This window comes from Manis pentadactyla, chromosome 16 (genome assembly GCF_030020395.1).
Source record: "Manis pentadactyla isolate mManPen7 chromosome 16, mManPen7.hap1, whole genome shotgun sequence".
NCBI lineage: Eukaryota > Metazoa > Chordata > Mammalia > Pholidota > Manidae > Manis > Manis pentadactyla.
In genome coordinates, this window is record NC_080034.1 from 49,377,546 (window position 1) to 49,398,228 (window position 20,683).

The 20,683-nt window shown below is 45.8% G+C and overlaps 1 long non-coding RNA gene across 2 annotated transcripts; it reads right to left on the minus strand.

Annotated features, from left to right (window-relative positions):
- Positions 1 to 2,896: 2,896 nt before the first annotated feature.
- On the minus strand, positions 2,897 to 7,594 carry LOC130681374 (uncharacterized). Of its 2 annotated transcripts, none has more exons than XR_008994491.1 (2): positions 7,039 to 7,594; positions 2,897 to 3,556 (listed from the first exon to the last, which is right to left on the minus strand). It is a non-coding gene; the product is annotated as an uncharacterized LOC130681374 (long non-coding RNA). The 2 variants fall into 2 exon arrangements; XR_008994492.1 differs by having other exon boundaries at positions 2,897 to 3,598.
- Positions 7,595 to 20,683: the final 13,089 nt, after the last annotated feature.

Consider the following 20,683-nt stretch of genomic DNA (forward strand, 5'->3'; position numbering starts at 1 on the left):
CTTATATTTGCCTTAGTAGGGCACTAGGTGGCGCTACCAACCCACATCTCTTTACTTTCAGGCCGTTTTCTTTGAAATTGTAGACTCTTAGGGAGGTGTGTGTTTAAATCCTTGTGGCAGATTTCTTCTGCCCTCCTCCACACGGCCCTGCTGAGACAAACAGGTTTTCTTCTTATGAATCTTTGCTAGATTTTCTTTTTTTTCTCCAGCCTACACTTTCTCAAAGGGACCTGGCTTTATGCTACTTATCTCCAGTATGGTTTAAGGGCCTAGAATCCTTTATCCAAAGATGCAGACATTAATTGACAAAGCTGTGAATTTTCAAAATGATATTTGCAACAGGGAAATCAGTCGGGTGTGTTTATCTCTCTGGTTTCAGCTCCTAGGTTTTATTGTACTGGAAGATTTCAGGGGATTTTCCTTGGCTTCTTGTTATCTGGTCATTGTTGCTAGTTTGTTTCTGTATTTTAGCCCTTAGGTACTTTGCTTCAGGAAGGCTTTCCAGAATATCTTGTTTTTCCACACTTGAAATAAAACTACTTCAGTGCCCTTCTCTATTCCCATTAATACTTTTTGCTTGAAAATGTGCCTGATATTAATATTGCTATACTTACTATCCCTTGTGTGGGTAAAATTGTAACATTTCCAGAATATCTCCCGGGGCTTTAGTTCATTTGCATATCCTCAGGGGTGGAGAGAAGTTCATCTCCATATCAATAGGTAATTATCTGGGTAACCGAGGTCGTGTCTGAACCTGAGAGGTTAAGGGGAGGGGTCTGCCTTGCTTCCTGGCTTCTTCCAGAGCACAGGAGAAACATGGCCCAGGCCTGCTGTTTGTGAGCAATAAATGGGTTTTAAACTTTATTTCTCCCTTTGACTGATTTTGGTTTTTAGAGGTATTTTGCCCTGGGATTTCCTCTCACCAGACTTTCATCTGACACAGTCAGCAGGGTGCCTCTGAACCTGAAATCTGTTATAATGGGTGCAACTTTCAGGAAGGCTGCTGCTGTGGATTGTGGGGAGACCCCAGCGGATGTAGCGACAGAGGGTGCCACTTCATCTGTTATCCCCACAGCTGTGGTGCTTCCAACTTGGGAACCCATAGGGGGGGATTGGTCTAGGATAAAGTACCTCCCAGAGGGGTGGGGCTGTTGGATTTCCCCAGAGGAGGACACCGCCCCAAATCACTCATGAAAGGCGTCTCTTGATGCAATAAGCAAGAGGAATTTATTTAGAGACCAGCTAGCTGGGGTCCAATTGTCAGCCCGACGCAGCGGGTCTCAACAAGGACCCCGAGCACTCAAAACCAGGGGTTTATATGGCATTTTCAAAACACTTAACTCTTAGTAATTTTCTACAGCTGCACATTATCTTTGCAAGACATACATCCTGGGGTTAAGCGAGAGCAAGATAAGACCACTCTTCGATTGTTAGGGAGGTTCTGCACGATAAGCTTGGTATGTAGGATTAACTGACCAAGGTTAGCTGACCGAAGGCTACAGCTGCCCCCATCCCGGTGTTCATGATTAACTTGTTTTCCAAGGCCTTACCCAGTTCCAGTTTTTTTTCTTTTAAGTCACAACTTCAGAAAACTGCTTCTAGGCCCTTAAGATGGCTACTCTTATGCTAACTTATTCTCATTCTTACATTCCCCTCTTCTTCTTGTAACTATTTCAATCATGAAATTAGAGGTCATCTGTTTGGTAGTGCAATAGGGGAAAGGCACAATATGAACGGCGCAGTCTTAGCTTTTGAGGGTTGTCTTTGTCTAGCTGACGTGGTCATCTTGGAATAGAGTTTTTGAGAACGGTGCATGGGTCAGCTAAACGGCGTTGGTGTCTCTGGACATGCACCTGGTCACTTTAGGGGTCTTCTGGTGATTTTTAAGCTGGAGAGGATTCTCAGTAGGTTGGGCTCTCCACGTGAGATGGTCGTCAGCTGTCTCGGCTGAGACAACGGGTTTCACATGAGATGCGTGGATCCAGGTGGCAATCTTGTCAACTTTGACTGCTGTTGGGGTGGTCAGCAACACTAAGTAGGGTCTTTTCTACCGTGGCCCGAGGGTCTGTGCTCGGTGCTGCCTTACAAACACAAAGTCTCTAACCTGGAACGGGTGGGCTGCTTCTGGAGTGCCGGGCTCGTAGACTGCTTTTAGTTGGGTCTACAATTCTCTTTGGACTGCCTGGAGAGCTTTTAACTTATTATATAAATCGCGGTTGTCAGTCTGGGTAACGGGGAAGGGGTCTTTGAATATTAAAGATAATTTCTTTCCTTGTTTTCTCTCTGGGACACTGGCGCCTTGGTTCAGGTGCACATCAAAAGATTGCATGCCCAGCCTCTAAGGTGGGCTGAGATATTGTCTATTTGCTAAAGAATCTTGCTTTTTACTATGCCATCTACAGCTGGGTCTGTATGCTAAGTCAATTGCTCAGCTTGCAAAATTACTTAGTCAGATCTGAAGGAGGAAAGACAGCACACAGGCCTGGGCCTTTCAGTATGCTAAAGTGAAACTTATACACGATTACAAATGACTAGCATAACAAAACATGTGCTACTCTTCTCTATCTGGGGAACATTAACTGATCTCACTGAAGAATGATTCTAGAGTTTCATGTTTAACATAGTTCTAGTAGGGGGGAGTTCTAGCATGTAGTTACATTGCTCTGATTGCAAATATCCCGCCCCGCCTCTTCCAGAGGCTCTTTATTCTGTCTAAGCCTATGGTCCCTGTCTCATTCTCTCCTCTACAGGTAGAGACTCTAGCTGCTGCTAGGGAAAAGGGGCGATGACCGCTCTGGCTGCTTCGTGCTGAGAAGGGGGCGCAGTAAAGGGTGCAGCTAGGTCTCTATCACTGGTCAGTTGAGAGGGCTTCAGAAGGCTAGCGCTTCTATCTTGGGTTTCATTTCTATTACTATTTGCAGTTTTGTGGCTTCTAGGCAAGATAAAACAAATTGTGTTATTAGGTTATGTAGCAACATCTGGAGTTGGATTTTCTATTCTGGAAGGAGGCTGCATTATTGAAACAATACTTTAAAATCACTGTCATTTTTATTAGAAGTAACCAGGTTAAGAAAATAATTAACAGCTGGCTTGATTATTTGCACAAGTGCAGCAAGAAGAGCAATTGATTACACAGGGTCTTTTAAATATGCTTTGCTGGAACTTTTTGCAAGGAACCTCAGATTGAACTTTTAAAGGCCTCTTGAGGCCAGACAGCCAAGCCAGACCTGCCATCAGGCTTTGCCTGCAGTACCTGTAGATTTGGATGAATTTTTCTCTTCTCAAGGTCTCTGCACCTGCCAGGAAGCGACCTTCTTTACTCACCTGGTAAGGCTGCTGGGAACTCTGCAAGCAAGGTACCAGGCTAGTTCTTCTAAGGGGCTTTGTTGGCTTTATAAAGTCAATCTTAGTTCTTTAAAGTTGTTCACATCTGAGTCTATGCACATGTCTCTCAGGTATGACATTCCAGCCAAAGCCTTGGCAGTATAACCAGTGTTCTTAATTAGTCTTCTCACAAGGAAAGCAGATTCTTACTAAACTCGTGCAAATAAACATACTGCCATGGAATACAAAAACAGTCACCAAAAGTTTTTAAACTCTGTAGGGATCAGGTAGAGAGAAGGATGTCTCAATTCTGCTTATAAAGACAGCCATCTACTAAACTGTTGTCAGCTTAAGAGAACAAGCTCAAAACACTATCAGCAACATTCGAAACAAAAAGACACAAAACTATTTTCTTTAGTTTATGTAATCTTATGTAACTAATACCTGTTCTGCTAAAATCTAGTTTTTTACCAGTCCAGGAACAACAAAACAGTGACTATAAATGACAAAAAACTTACAAATCACAATGGTCAAAGATCCGATGAGAGCTCACTGTAAGACAGTTGACATAAGGAAATTCTGATATTTCTGTAATACAAAACATTCAGTAACAAAGTTTAGCATTATTTTCTTTGACAGTGCTTTCTTGGTAAATATATATATATATCAGATAAATAAGCCAAATTAGTCAAATACTTTCTCTAATGAGAAAAAATTCTTCTGACATGTTCCAGGGGCCCTCTGGGAAATATCAGAGTTAACTAGAGGTAAAAGCACTTTTTTGCATTTAATTCTTTTAGAACTGTCTATCATTACACATTTATTGTCTATATACCTAGCACAGTAAACGAGATATCTTAAAAAGGTGGGGCAGCAGGGGAGACTGCTGCTGTCTTTTTTTAAAGACAATATATACAAAGTCAAAATAATCTATGTTACCAAGCATTCTTGAGAGAATGGTAGCAGATGGTAGATTTTTCTGCTTTCATCTTCAGGAGGGGAAAAAAGCTACAATAAGAATTCACATTTAGCTGAAAGAACTGTCCAAACTCAAGGCAGATTATAATATCACCAGGCATACAAAAGACCTGTTAGAGATACATAGAAAGAATGAATATGGCTATAGTCAAATTGAACTTAAAAGTTTAAGCAGAATCTCAAATTTAAATGTCTCTTTCCTTCACACAGATATTCAGATTTGACCAGAAATATGCTTTGAGATGAAAGAGATCAGGCATTTTACTTCTTCATTTAGGGATTGAGAAATGATGACCTTTGGCTTTCTAACCAGCCATTTCATTCATGGCATCAATAGTGGGTTGTGGTGACATGGAAAGGTATGCTGGATATTTGGATGGTTTAAAGATTATATACAATCAATAGCTTACAAACAGTGAAAATAATAAGAACATAACTCAGCATAAGTGTCCAAGACCAGATACAAAAAAGCAGAGAAAGTGCTTAAGTTTACAGGTCTTCCCTGAAAGCTTCAAGAATGTTTTACTCTTTAACAGTAGATAGAGCTTTTAATAGAATTTGCATAGCAACTTATAAGATCATTTGCATTAAAAAATATGGAGAGTCCTCCATGTTTTTTAAAACATACAAACATATCTACAGCATATAAATTAAACAAGAAGACCTGGTGGTTCTCAAAAAAATCTATTACAACTTTCCTCAAAAGTGGTCACACGTTTGCCCATCTAAACTTTTACAGTGAAACCTGTTTTTCTGGGAGAAACATAATCTTGTCCAGATTCTACACAATTTAATTTTTAAGAATAAATTTTGGTTTGTTAACTTAAATAATTCAATTTCTCATGCCATGCAATCGTTTTCAATAATATTTCAAAGGCAAATAAAGGTTACACAGTTGTTAACAAACTTTAGCTTTTAGTCTTTTTAATATTAAGATTTCATTTTTTAAAATATTCTGGCAACTCACTGAGACTTTAAGCATGAGAAACTGCTTTGATAAAACAATTAGAGAACTCTTTGCAATCTTTCAACATTAAGAGCAGACTAACAGTTAAAAAAAAACAACAAAAAACAGTTTTCTTTAACTGGAAACAAAATTCTAATTTTGCTGTGCACTTGATATCAAGACTCACTTGCTTTAATTTCACATAGCATGACTATATCTGTAAGAATATAGTAATTTATTCTTCATTTGCCCCATGGTCTCAAGCACATAAACGGGTGAGAATTATGCCTGGGCTTGCCGGGGTTTGTCCCACCTTATCTCTAAACATCCTGACTTTCCTCCAAAGCAACAGGCTGAGCGGATCCGCTACAACAAAAGGCACCCCGCTGCTGCACCACACTGCTCTCTCTTTGTTAGAGAGAGACGGAGAACAGAGACAAACAGCTGCACTTTAGAATAAAGCCACTTTCTTTTATCAAAAAACACATTCTTTAGCATGCAGACGAGTTTCCATTCTTTATACCTTCTCTTATTAAAACATACATCTTTTAGCATAGAGAAATGTTTTCTTTAAGTAGTTTTCATTAGAACTTAAAATCATTTGATACTTTAACTTTCAGTGAACACTGAAAAACAGGCCACCGTAAACTGTTACACTAGCATTCTTCATCTATGAACATATATTATCATTTTTGGAAATGTGCTTTACAACACAATTTCTCATTAGGCACAAAATATGTCTATATAACTTAGCAAACTTTAAAAATTTTGGTTACCACAAAAATTCTCAAGCTGTTTGCATACATACACACTGTTATACATTAATACAGTATTATTATTAAGATGTTTATTTGCTACACTTGTTTACTTATTTTTAGCAACTATGCCAGATTACTTAGAAAACTTTTACTAAAAACATTAGACAAAGTCAAGCTTTTCTTCAAGCATTTTCTTGAAATGTTTAACTGGTAACATCAAGTTAAATGACTTTAAGTAAACTTTGGCAGCTAATAACTACAATGACATGCCCGCCTCAGGCAAACCCAAATTAGCATTAATGCTTAACATTTTCCATCAGATTTTCTGGAAGTTTTAGAATGCCCAATTTTCACAAGCGCTTGTCTTTAAATCAATTTCATTAATACCATCCGGAGGTAGAAAGATATTTTCATTTACACACTTAGACACACAAACATACAGACTGAGACATAATGATAAGGTTCCCTCCGGCAGCCAGCCAACATTAAAGGATGGCCACTTGAGGTGCAGAAAACACGAAATTTTCTCTTCCTGATGTCCGTGCTCAAATTGTGAGCTCTCTCCCTAACGTCTGAGAAAAATGGTCTGTCATGAGAGACAAGGGGGTCGTCTGCGTCTGTCCCATTGTCAGTATAACAATAATTAGACACGTAAAAGACACAAAAAACAAAGACACACACAAATTAGACACACAGCGGCCGCGTTTAGTTCTCCTCAGAGTCTCAAACAGAAACCGAAAGGAATCAGAGGGTTGATACTTTCGGCGCCCAAAAACCAACCCTATCTCATCAGGTTCACTTTGCCGGAAAAACAGACGGGAGGCTACCAGGCGTCCCTGGCCCCCCAACCTCCCCGAGGTGTCCCCCAGGGTTGCAGCCTGCGGTGCTCCTAGTATGTCTACCAACCGCAGTCGCGACCCCTTACGGGACCGGGACGGCTGCCAGACAACGGGTACCCTTTCAGAATTCTGACCGGTCTCACTGAAAAACAGAAAACAGAATACAGACAACCCAAGGCGCCACTAATCTTACCTCTTCCTCCAAGAGCGACTTCGGGAGTGAAGCGGGGTGAGCGCAGATCCCGGACGAGCCCCCAAATGTTGGATTTCCCCAGAGGAGGACGCCGCCCCAAATCACTCACGAAAGGCGTCTCTTGATGCAATAAGCAAGAGGAATTTATTTAGAGACCAGCTAGCTGGGGTCCAATTGTCAGCCCGACGCAGCGGGTCTCAACAAGGACCCCGAGCACTCAAAACCAGGGGTTTATATGGCATTTTCAAAACACTTAACTCTTAGTAATTTTCTACAGCTGCACATTATCTTTGCAAGACATACATCCTGGGGTTAAGCGAGAGCAAGATAAGACCACTCTTCGATTGTTAGGGAGGTTCTGCACGATAAGCTTGGTATGTAGGATTAACTGACCAAGGTTAGCTGACCGAAGGCTACAGCTGCCCCCATCCCGGTGTTCATGATTAACTTGTTTTCCAAGGCCTTACCCAGTTCCAGTTTTTTTTCTTTTAAGTCACAACTTCAGAAAACTGCTTCTAGGCCCTTAAGATGGCTACTCTTATGCTAACTTATTCTCATTCTTACAGGGCCTTCCCCAAAACTGGGGAAGGGTGGAAACACGAGAAGCTGCAGAATTAGCCCTCTGTGAAATGGAAGACTGCTTGGAGACCTTAGGGGGCCATGTAGAGACTGGCATTGTAGGGTCGCTTTTCATCGAGACAGTGGAAAATGTTATACAAGAGAAAGAGAGGATTATTGAGGGACTCAGGTGGGAGAGAGACACACTTCAGCTTCACTTGGAGGAGCTGGGGGATAACCTATGGGATGCTGTTAAAGAAGAGAGACAGTTACTGAAAAGTCCTGTCAAGCTCCTAGAAGATTCCTTAGCAGCTGTGGGGGGAGACAGCAGGAAAACCCCCATTGCAGGAGGCCCTGGGGAAGGGAGAGGAAAGAGTAGTGCCTTCAGCCCCAGAAATGGTGGCGAAGCCCAAGGGAGAAGAGGAGGCTGGGCCATTGGCAGATCTGCTACCCAGGCCAAGGACAGAGGTACCATCTTCTCCTGTTTTAAAGGTCTGCCCAGCTGTAATTAGGGAAACCAAAACAAAAGAACTACGGGTTCCTCACGGGGAGGAGCAGCCCCCTCCCTAGCTTGTGGAGCACTCCATGCTCCATCCCTATACCCAGAATGAGCTGGTGGACAGGAGCATCCGGTACAGGTAGAGGCCATCAGAATCTCTGTCTATATGGCTTTTACGTCTCTGGGATGTGGGGGTGGAAAACATTGTGTGTCAGGTACTGAGAGGAGTAGAATGGCTTCCCTGATGACTCACCCTTCCCTCCAGCAATGGTTGCAAAATGCCTGTCACGCCTCAGGGAATCAAGACACTCCTGGAAAGGCTGACTTCCATCAGGATAGTTTGGCCTAATCAGGGTGACTTACCATATTTTCCCAGTCGTTGAAAAACGTATACAGAGCTCCAACAGGTACTGTGGGAATTGGGTATTAAAAATATCATCTATAATATGGACCCCCAGTGCCCTGATGAGGAGGTGTTCACTATAGGAATGAGAAACCTGGTGTGCATACAGCTTCCACATCTCTCTGGGTCCCTAGTGAATACTCTTGCCCCGTAACCTAGGGCAACCCATAGGGAGGCTACTGGTGCATTAGCAGATCTGGGGGAGGTTGAAACAATAAGGGCACGGAGGGAAGTACAGGCCATGACTGAGAGAAGTGCTAAAGGCCCCATGAAGGTCTCGAGGACCCAGATGTGGGTTGATTCAATAAAGGCCGGGGTAGTGAAAGAAAAACTTGATGGGCAACCCAATAGAAAATTGTTACAACTGTGGCACCAATTAAAGCCAGAGCAGCAGTTCCAGCCACTGAGGTCCAGGACACAGAAACCAGAGTCAAGGCCTCAGGCCCAGCCTGTGTCCCTGCTAAACTTCATGGGAGACAGTACTCAGGATTTGCCTGAGCCCTCAGCCTGACAGGATGATGATTGGGCATTGTGGTTTGACTGATGGGGTGTCAATGTTGCCACCTTGGAGGACATGGTGGGGACCAAAAGCCACCTGCAGAAATAGCAATTCATTGGTCCCCTGTGAATGTACAATGTGTCCTGGCACTGGTGGACACAGGAGCTGAGTGTTCTTTGATTCATGGCAACCCTGAGCGTTTTCCTGGGAACCCTATTGTGATAGATGGCTATGGATGTAAGGAAATTAGAGTGAAGAATGCCCAAATCTCATTGGGGAAAGGGTGTTTACCCCCAGAGTTGTATACCTTGTACATTTCTCCCATCCCTGAATATATTTTGTGGGTAGATATCCTGCAGGGCCTGTGGTTACAGAACACTGCAAATTGTTGTGCCCAAAGTCGTGAATCCCAGAAGACCACCAAGGAGCCAACACCAATGCAAAAGCAAAGAGCCTTTATTCGAGTTAGCTTGAGCTCAATCTCTCATCTACACCAACGCAGTGGCTAGATGCCAGAGAAAGAGCGCGTTTTCCCCAGAACAAAGGTTTTATGGGTTTCCAGGGCGGTTTGGAGGGGTGATGACCATGGCTCTGGCTGATTGACTGGGCCTGGGGGTAGTTGGGGGGGGTGATGGGTCATGCCTTTGGTCAGTTGGCAGGGTCTAGGGGTGTTGGGTGTACTTCTTGCTGACTGGAGAGAGACTAAGCTCTGATTGGCTGAAATAGGATCTGGGAGCTTGCCCTTTCAAAATGAGCTCAGACTGAGGGTACATGTGGTGAAGGCAGTTCTGAGGGTACATGCACCAATCTATAGCTCTGCGTATACCTTGACGGGTGACAAATATTAAACAGTATAAATTGCCTGGGAAGCACAAGGAAGTTGGAGGAACTCTAAAGGAGTTGGAGAGGGTGGGCATCATAAAGCCCACTTATAGTCCTTTTAATTCCCCAGTGTGGCCACTGAGAAAGCCAGATGGCCCCTGGCATATGACTGTAGACTACAGGGAATTGAATAAAGTCATACCTCCTTTGCATGCTGCTGTTCCCTCTGTAGCAGACATTCTGGGCACCCTCAGCCATGAACTCGGGACGTAGTAGACCTTGCTAATGTTTTCTTCTCTACTGACATAGCTCAGGAAAGCCAGGAACAGTTTGCCTTCAAGTGGGAATGCCAGCAGTGGACATTCACTCTCCTTCCACAGGGATATCTTCACAGTCCCACCATCTGTCATGGACTTGGAGCCCAGGACTTGACCACATGGAGGAAACCACAAACAGTGCAATTGTATTACTACACTGATGATATTATGCTCACATCTGATTGTCTTTCTGATTTAGAAGGTGCAGTTCCTAGACTGTTGCAACGCCTACAGGAAAAAGGAGGGGCTATGAACAGCACCAAGATACAGGGACCCAGTTTGTCTGTGAAATTCTTGGGAGGTGTCTGGTAGGGTAAAACTAAAGTTGTTCCTGAAGCCATTATAGACAAGGTCCAGGCATTCCCCACCCCTACCACCGTGGCAATATTACAAGAGTTTTTGGGTGTTTTGGGCTACTGGAGAGTGTTTATCCCACACTTGGCACAAATTCTGAAGCCCTTATAGCAGTTTGTACAAAAGGGCAGAAGGTGGGACTGGGATGAGGCATGTGCAGCTGCTTTTACTCCTACCAAGTGGGCAGTCAAGGCCATAGAGTTCTTGAGTGTAATGGAGTCATCAAGGCCCTGTGAACTAAATGTTTCTGTAATCGAAGATGGTTATGGATGGGGTCTTTAGCAGCGGCTTGAATGGACACGCCAACCTATTGAATTCCGGTCACAACTATGGAAAGGAGCAGACATCTGGTATACCTTGATAGAGAAGCAACTGGCTGCTGTGTACCACACCTTGCTGTCTATGGAGCCCATCACCAGAACAGCTCCAACCAAGGTAATAAACACCTATCCCATCATGATGTGGGTGTGAGACTGGACCCAAAGGCCGTGGAGTGGTGTGGCACAGGCACCTACATTGGCCAAATGGGGCACATATTTACAGCAGTGTAGCACCCTCTCTACTAGCCCTTAAGTGGAGAACTCTAACCTAATTGGGGCCAGTGACCTATACCAGGAAGAACTTGCTTTTCAGCCCTTGATAGCCAATACTCCTTATCAAGAGGGAAAAACCCCTATACCTGAAGATGCTTGGTACCCAGATGGCTCTAGTTGTGGTCAGCCCCTGAAGCAGAGGGCTGTGGCTTTCCATCCTAAGACTGAAACAATATGGATGGAGGATGCAGAGGGGAAGAACAGTCAATGAACCAAGTTGTGCACAGTATGGCTCGTGATCACCCAGGAGCCTTCCCCCATAGTTGTCTGAACTGACAGCTGGACCATCTATCTGGATTGACCCTGTGGCTACTGACATGGTATCATGCCAACTGGATGGCTGGCACAACATGCAGGGCACTCCTTCCAGTCTCAGCTGACTTCTTCAAAGGTCAGTGGCAAGCCCCACTGATGTGCTACAGCCCACATTGTCTTCTGCCCCACTTGCACCAAATGGTGATGTAGCTATTGGGCCACATCAGAGGCAGGCTTTCCTTCTAACCAGCACACCTGGGCCAATGCATCTACTTCATCATTCCCTGGGGATGCCAAAAGCAAATGGCCAGTCACATGATATACGGTAGATGTCTGTGCCACACCACTCCATAGCCTTTGTGTCCAGTTTCTTACCCACCCCATGATGGGATAGGTGGTTATTACCTTGGCTGGAGGTTTTCCGGCAATGGGCTTCATAGTCAGCAAGGCATGGTACACAGCAGCCAGTTGCTTCTCTATCAAGGTGACCTGGACCTCTGCTCCTTTCCACAGTTGTGACCAGGCTCCAGCTGGCAGCAGGAGCAGCAGCAATGGCAGATGCAGTAGCCTTAGGCTTGGGATATGGGCTGGGGTTGGCATGGCCCATAGTGGTGGTTGCGCCTTCACGACCACACGAGTGCAGACACACTTCCCTTGGGATGAGCACCAGTTCACCCCATCATTTCTAGGGGTGGCCCTCTGAAAGGTTGCACCCATTATGACAGATTTCGGGTTCAGAGGAATCTTGTCAACTACCACCTGATGTAAGTCCAGGGAGAGGAAATCCCGGGGTAAAATACCTTTAAAAACCGAAATCATTCAAAGGGAGAATAAAGTTTAAAACCCATTTACTGCTTACAAAACTGTAGTCCGGCCCATCTCTGTCTCCTGCTCCAGCAGCAGCAAAACCGGCCCTCCCCTCACCTCTCAGGTACAGATAAGCCCTCCTTGCCCAGGTAATTATCCATTGGATTAGAGATGAACTTCTCTCTATCCCTGAGGAATGATGCAAATGCACTAAAGCCATACTTCTTTCGACCTCTGAACGCCTATTGATATGCAGATGTACTAAAGCCAGGTGAGATATTTTGGAAATGTTACAATTTTACGCACATTGACTTTCAGAGGTATTTTGCCCCAGGGTTTCCTTTTCCCGGACTTAAAACTTTATGTTATGAAGAAAAGAATATATGAGTTTTAGTGTACAGTTAGGTTTCTTGGTCTCCATGGGAAAAGCTGTTATCAGTGTAAGGCTGAGAGCGCTGACGGGAGGAGCAAACACATCAGACCCTGATGATGTGTCAAGTTCCTGGCTGCTGCCCCCTCCCACATCGGACCCTGATGACATGTCAAAGTCCCAGGCTGTTGCCCCCTCCCAACCTGAAAAATGTGCCTTACGTTAGCCAATCCTCGCACCGCTGTAAATCTAAGCTCTGCCTCCCCCTGCCTTCTTTAAAAACTCACTGCCTGTCTGCTTACGTGCACGAATTCTCCAGCCTCTATTTCTATAGACTGGAGAAATCTCACCCGGGTGTTCGCATTCAAATAAACTACCTGGCCCTTTGTTGCCTCTCTTCGCCTGCTTATTTCGGCTAGAATTTATCTTACATTTGGCGTCAAAACCTGGGAAGGAGTGTGAGCGTGGGGCCCTGACCAGCCACTGGCAGCCCCCCCTGTCCTTCCTTGACCCGGGACCTCAGCCTGCTCTCCGCTGCGTGGACTATTTTCTGGTGAGTCCCTCAGTTTTCCCCGGTCTGCTTCCCTTCCTAACTCCGTTTCACCTGGTCCATCCGAAATCGTAGCTATGTCCAGGTCTGGGCATTCAGCCCATCTGTTGCGAGTATCCGGGATACTCGCCCCTGGCCCTGTGTTGGGGGAGATGTCCCTCACCCAGGTTCCCAGGCCATCTTCCCTGACTTGGTGCACTTGGGACACTGGGCATGCCTCTCAGCAGGATTTTTTTGGGAAGTGGGCGCAGACATGGGGAACCAGTCCTCCAAAGCAGAGGCTCAGACCCCACTGCAGTGTCTCATTTCTAATCTGGCTACTCTATATTTGTCCCAGGAAATTCGCAAACGGAAGTTAGTCTTCCTTTTCTCTCAGGCCTGGCCTCAGTATCCCTTGGACAATCAATCTCGCTGGCCCCCGAGGGAACTTTTGATTTTGGCCTCCTCATCGACTTAACTAATTATTGCCACTGGGGCAGAAAGTGGAGTGAAATCCCATATGTGCAGGCCTTTAGGACTTTGCGCACCCGTCCCAATCTATATGTTTTTTTTTTTTTTTTTTTTTTTTTTTTTTTTTTAATTATTATTTTTTATTGAAGGGTAGTTGACACACAGTATTACATTACATGAGTTTCAAGTGTACAACACAGTGGTAGAACATTTATATACATAATTCTAGGTTCCAGCTATCACCCTACCAGGCTGTTACAATATCTTGACTATATTCCTTATGCTATACCTTACATCCCGGTTACTAATTTATTTTACCATTGGAAGTCTGTCCTTTTTTTTTTTTTTTTTGTGAGGGCATCTCTCATATTTATTGATCAAATGGTTGTTAACGACAATAAAATTCTGTATAGGGGAGTCAATGCTCAATGCACAATCATTATTCCACCCCAAGCCTAATTTTTGTCAGTCTCCAATCTTCTGAGGCATAACAAACAAGTTTTTACATGTAGAACAAATTCTTACATAATGAATAAGTTACATAGTGAACAGTACAAGGGCAGTCATCACAGAAACTTTCGGTTTTGCTCATGCATTATGAACTATAAACAGTCAGTTCAAATATGAATATTCATTTGGTTTTTATACTTGATTTATATGTGGATACCACATTTCTCTCTTTATTATTATTATTTTTAATAAAATGCTGAAGTGGTAGGTAGATACAAGATAAAGGTAGAAAACATAGTTTAGTGTTGTAAGAGAGCACATGTAGATGATCAGGTGTGTGCCTGTAGACTATGTGTTAATCCAAGCTAGACCAGGGCAATAAAACATCCACGTATGCAGAAGATTTCTCTCAGAACGGGGGGGTGAGGTTCTAAGCCTCACCTCTGTTGATCCCCAATTTCTCACCTGATGGCCCCCCTGCGACTGTGCCTGTCTTAGGTTGTTCCTCCCTTGAGGAATCTTACCCGTCTCTGGCTAACCAGTCATCTTCCGGGGACATACAGGGAAATGTGAAGTTGGTAAGTGAGAGAGAAGCCTTATTGTTTGAAAAAGTTAGCTTTTTACTTCTTTGCATATTTATGCCCTGTCCAATCTATATGTTAAGTGTTCTCCTTCCCAAGTTGTGTTGGTCCAGGCCTCCGCTAAGGGCTGCTGAGCTCTACCACTCCTACTACTGGGAGGCTCTTCTCTGATAGACTCAGTGGAGAATTTCGGCTACCCCCCTTCCCCCTCCTCCAGGCCCACCACTGGGGCCAGCTCCCTTCCTCATTGTTCATGTCCTCCATCTTGTTCTCCTTCTCTCCCAGTCTCTCCTCCGCCTGGTCCCCTTCTCTTCCAGTCTGCCCACCATTTTACTCCACAGGTGCTGACTCCACTTCAGATAAAACTCCCCCATATCTTAATCCCCTGCCTTCAAGTTCTGTACTGATTCCCAGGTTGTATCCCCCACTACCAAAGTTGCCTCCTCTGTCCCCTCCTTCAAATCCACCACCGTCTTACTCACCGCAGCTGGCGCCCAAATGGTCTAGCCCTCCTGTAACTCGCTGTAAGTCACAGTGGTCTCAAGCCCACGTGATAGCTCCTCTAAGTGAGGTAGAAGAAGCTGAAGGAGTGGTGCAAGTTCATGTTCAATTTTCCCTGGCAGACTTGTCCCAAGTGGAACAGCTATTGGGATCCTTTTCCTCCAACCCCGTAATGTTTGCTAAACATTTTAAATATCTCACTCGAGCTTACAAGCTCACCTGGCACGATGTACATGTAGTCCTCCAATCCACTCTAACCCTGGAGGAATATGACCGTGTCACATCAGCGGCACAGCACTGTGCCAATGAGGCCCACGCCACAGATGAACGGGAACCTATGGGCAGGGAAGCTATTCCTCTACAAGAACCCCTGTGTGATTATAATTCTCCTGAGGGTGAAGCTTGCCGGGATCACATGGTTCGCTACTTACTGGCAGGTATGAACTCTACTGCCCAAAAAGCTATCAATTATGATAAGCTTAGAGAAATTACCCAGAAACCTGACGAAAATCCATCAGAATTCCTCAAGCGCCTCAAAGAAACTCTAGGAGCTTTCACTAAGATTGACCCTGCCTCAGCGTTAGGTTCCTCTCTCCTAGCCATGCATTTTATAACTCAGTCAGCTCCTGACATCAGGCGAAAGCTTAAAAAGGCTGAAGATGGTCCCCAAACCCCTCTAAGAGACCTAGTAGATATGGCATTTAAAGTTTTTCATGCCCGAGAGGACGAGAGCGAGAAGAAGTCAGCTGCCCAAATGGCAGAACAAACTCGTGCCATAACAGCTGCTCTGCGGCCAGCTCGTAGGGATCGTCGGGGTGTCCCTGAAGATCGACTTGAACCTCCGGGCCCTTGCTTTTGGTGCGGTGAAGAAGGGCACTGGGCACGGAAGTGCCCCAACCCATGCAAACTGACCAAACCATGCCCCAGCTGTAGTAAGCGAGGTCATTGGAAAGTAGACTGTCCTCTAGAGGGTGCTCCTCCCCCGGGGGCAGAGTTCTGCAGGGAGCAGACGCCTCGAAGCAGACCCTTCAGACCTGCTGGGCATCCTTGAAGATTGAAGACACCTGGACTCAGACACCCTTATCACCCTCGCTGAGCCCAGGGCTAAGCTGTGGGTAGCAGGTAAGTCCATCTCTTTCTTGGTGGACACGGGGGCTACCTACTCTGTTCTCCCCTCCTTTAAAGGGCCTTTATACCCTGCCAAGGTCTCCGTAGTTGGAGTCATGGGAACCTCCTCCAAGCCTTTAGAGACAGGCCCAGTAGCCTGCACCTTTCAAAGCATCCCGTTTATGCATTACTTTCTAGTCATGCCTTCCTGTCCTACCCATCTGTTAGGATGAGATTTGCTCTATAAGTTAGGAGCCTCTATTTCCCTCCCACCTTTTAAACGCTTACAAAATGCCAGAAACTCCCTCATTGCTTTAATCGGTGAAGGAGAGTTAGATGACAGAGATATAAGTCTCCCAACTCCCTGGACTGCTGTCAATTCAGTTGTATGGGACATCTCCACCCCCGTGGTGGCAACCCACCACACCCCAGTTTTAATATGCCTTAAAGACCCATCCTGCTTCCCTTCTCGGCCTCAATTTCCTATTTCGCAGGTTCACTGAAAGGGACCACAGCCCATTGTTAATCGTCTACTCTCACAAGGGCTTTTAGTACCGACTAACTCTCCATGCAATACTCCCATCTTGCCAGTAAAAAAGCCTTCTGGAGTGTACCGCCTCGTTCAAGACCTCCGAATAATTAACGAGGCTGTTATACCTCTACACCCAGTAGTGCCTAACCCATACACTCTTCTATCTCAGGTCCCACCCAGTACCTCTCAGTTTACTCTACTAGACCTTAAAGATGCCTTTTTCACTATACCCCTCCACTCAGAATCGCAGTCGCTATTTGCCTTCACGTGGGAAGACCCTGATACCTGTCAATCTAGACAACTGACCTGGACTGTTCTACCTCAAGATTTTAGAGATAGCCCCCATCTTTTTGGACAGGCCCTGGCAGAGGACCTCTCATGACATTCAACAGGCAAGAGTACTCTCCTCCAATATGTGGATGATCTTTTACTTTGCAGCTCCTCAAAGGAGGCCTCGGTCCTAGACACAACATCCCTTCTCAATTTCCTGGCAGACCTAGGGTACAGAGTATCCCCGGCCAAAGCACAGCTGTCTCTACCTCAAGTTACATACCTTGGGCTGACTCTAACTCCCACCACTAAAGCCCTGACGGCAGACCAAGCAGCTGCAATTACAGCTCTCCTGCCACCTACTTCAGGAGCCAAGATACTATCCTTTCTAGGATTGGTGGGGTTTTTCAGACACTGGGTGCCTAACTTTGCCCTTCTGGCCAGATCGCTCTATGCAGCTGCTACAGAGACTCCTACTGGGTCGCTAACTTTACCCACTGAAGTAGCTTCTGCTTTCAATCAGTTGCGGAATGCATTACTTTCATCCCCCCATTGATGCTCCCCGACCTAACCAAGCCCTTTACCCTATATACAGCAGAAAGGGCAGGAGTGGCCACCGGAGTGCTGGTATAGCCAGTGGGGCCGGGGTGCCATCCCATTGCATTTCTCTCCAAACATTTGGATGCCACTGCCAGAGGGTGGCAGCCTTGCCTCTGAGCCATGGCAGCTGCAGAAAGTCTGGCCCGAGAAGCCCTGAAATTAACCCTCCAACAGCCCATTACTGTGTATTCCCCACACCTTACAAGATCTTTTGAGTCATAAATCCCTGGCCTCCTTGAGTCCTTCAAGAGTACAAGAATTCCACCTCCTGTTCATTGAACATCCACAGGTAACCCTACAAGTCTCTCCACCCCTTAACCTAGCCTCCTTGCTTCCCATCAGCGATCAGGCAGATCAGTCCACTCATTCCTGTGTAGAGATTGTAGAAGCTCTTAGAAAACCTAGAGAGGGCCTACAAGACATGCCCCTCGAAAACCCTGACTTGACCTTTTTCGTAGACGGAAGCTCGGTGAAGGAGAGTGATGGGGTACGAAAGGCAGCCTATGCGGTGGTAACTCTGTCGCAAGTGATAGAAGCAAACCTACTCCCATCTGGGACCACCTCCCAGAAAGCCGAACTAGCAGCTCTTACTCGAGTGTTACAGCTGGCAGCCGGGAAGAGAGCCACAATTTATACTGACTCTAAATATGCCTTCTTGATTACACACACTCATGCAGCAATTTGGAAGGAAAGGGGCTTCCTCACCACCAAGGGAACCCCAATCATCTATGGCAGGGCTATCAGCCGCCTGCTACAAGCCCTACAGGACCCCAAGGAGGTGGCCATCTTGCATTGTAAAGGACATCAAACTGGAAATGATCCAGTAACCAGAGGTAATGCGTTGGCAGACACCATGGCCCGACAGTTAACATCCGGGTCTACCCCACCCTCTGTGTTGTTTCTTTCCCCCTCTCTATTGCCCCAATACCCCGATGATGAACGACAACTGCTCCTACAATGGAGAGTGTTAGGGGATCAGGGATGGATATATCTCGGTGGACGAATTGCCCTCCCCCAAGCCCAAGGCAGGGATGTCATATCCAAAATTCATCAGTTTCTACACATTGGGCCGGAAGCCATGCACTGGTTTCTCTCCCCCATATTTGCCCCTTATGGTCTCCGCAAGGCCATAGATGAGGTACACCAAGGCTGCACTACTTGTCATCGCTTCTCATCTCAAGGTGCTCTGAAAATCCAGATGGCCCTCCACCAGATGAGAGGAACCATCCCCGGACAGGACTGGCAGGTTGATTTCACCCACATGCCTAAAACTCAGGTATTTATTAGTTCTGGTTGATACCTTTTCAGAATGGATTGAAGCCTTCTCCACCAACCAAGAGACAGCTTCGGTGGTGGCACAGACATTGGTAGCACATATCATCTCCCGTTTTGGCCTGCCTGCCTTGCTACAGTCAAACAACAGGCCTGCTTTCGTCTCTCGAGTCACCCAGCTAACAGCTGAGGCTCTCAATATCACCTGGAACCTCCATATACCCTACCACCCCCAATTGTCAGGCAAGATTGAAAGAGCTAACGGTCTCTTAAAAGACCAACTAACTAAGCTGTCTCTAGAGGTAAAGCTGTCGTGGCCCGATCTTCTCCCCATCGCTCTTGCTTGGCTATGTGCTGCCCCCCAGGGACCAGCAGGACTAAGTGCATTTGAGCTGATGTATGGCAGGCCCTTCTTATTAAATACAGGCCTGCCCACTACCTCTCCTCCTTTGGCCTCCTACCTTCCTTACTTTACACTGTTGAGGCATCTTCTTAGGGAACACGCAGACCAGCTCCTACCCCAACTTACGTCATCCAGCAACCAAGGAGACATAGCGATCCTTCAGCCAGGAGATGAAGTGCTCCTAAGAGAACTCCAGCCAAAACCTCTCCAACCCCGCTGGACAGGGCCTTATACAGTAATCCTCACTACACCCTCAGCAGCCAAACTACATGGGCACTCCTCCTGGTATCACCTTTCTAGGCTCAAACGGGTACCCAGAACATGATGAGTGGGTGTCTTGTGAGGTGGGTCCTCTTAACCTACGGGTTAGTTGTGTCAAGTACAGCCAAATAGATGACCCTATAGTCTCCAGGCAGAGCTATTCGGCATGGAAATTCAGGCTTAACCTAACCCTTCCTCATGGAACTGAGGCCCGAGAAGTAGGCACCCAAAACTGCCTTCGTGTGGGTTGTCAGGCACCAGTTCAAATACCAATATACACAGACATCTTAAATACCTTCTCAAACCCAACGCTATGCTTCCCTTATGACCATACCTCTAGTACATGTACATTCCAGTCCTACATGTATGGAAGATGTCATCCTGAAGCAAACAAATGTAAAGTCCATAGAGTAGGAGACACGACAAGGGGAACCAATGACAAAATGTTTACCAAGATACAAGATAGGCTATACATTACCGTTAGTGACCCATGGGACCAACGCTGGGAAAAAGGAGTACGGGGCAAGCTGTACGAAAGCGGTCAAGTCTTTCCACGGAGCACGATCGACATCAAAAGAGAGTGGACCACTGTAAACCCCACTCTGACAGAAGTCTTAAACACCCAGGCATGGGTATCAAGTAATATTTTAAAAACAGAACAGGCACTAAAACAGAGGATCCAGTCAGACCCCTAACCCCACTCTCAACGACCAGCAGGAACACAACTTTCCTGGGCCAGAGTCATTAGAGAAACAGTGCAGTTTCTTAATGCTTCACATATCCTCAGCAATGTGTCTAATTGTTTCCTCTGCGCCTCCCTCCAACGCCCCCCGGTGGCTGCAGTTCCCATTAGTTTTTTCCAAGCTCAACCAGTAAACTCTAAAAAAGACTGCGGCCTCCTTTAAGCAAAGTACCGATGTAGAGAACAAGCCTTGAGCCCAAAGCTCAGCATAAGCCCGGAGTCACCAGAAAACGGCACGAAAAGCCATCGTCCCCGCTAACCTGCTACCTGACTCAGCATTCTACTATCTCAGAATGGCCAATGAGAAGCCAATGCCGATGATGGGTGACTGTAGACACTCCAATTTCCCTTCAAGGAGGCAGATTCTTCTGGTGCACCAGCACGCTTACCCAATGCATCAACAGCACCATGGTAGGACCCTGCTTTTCAGTAATGCTAGTACCCCAACT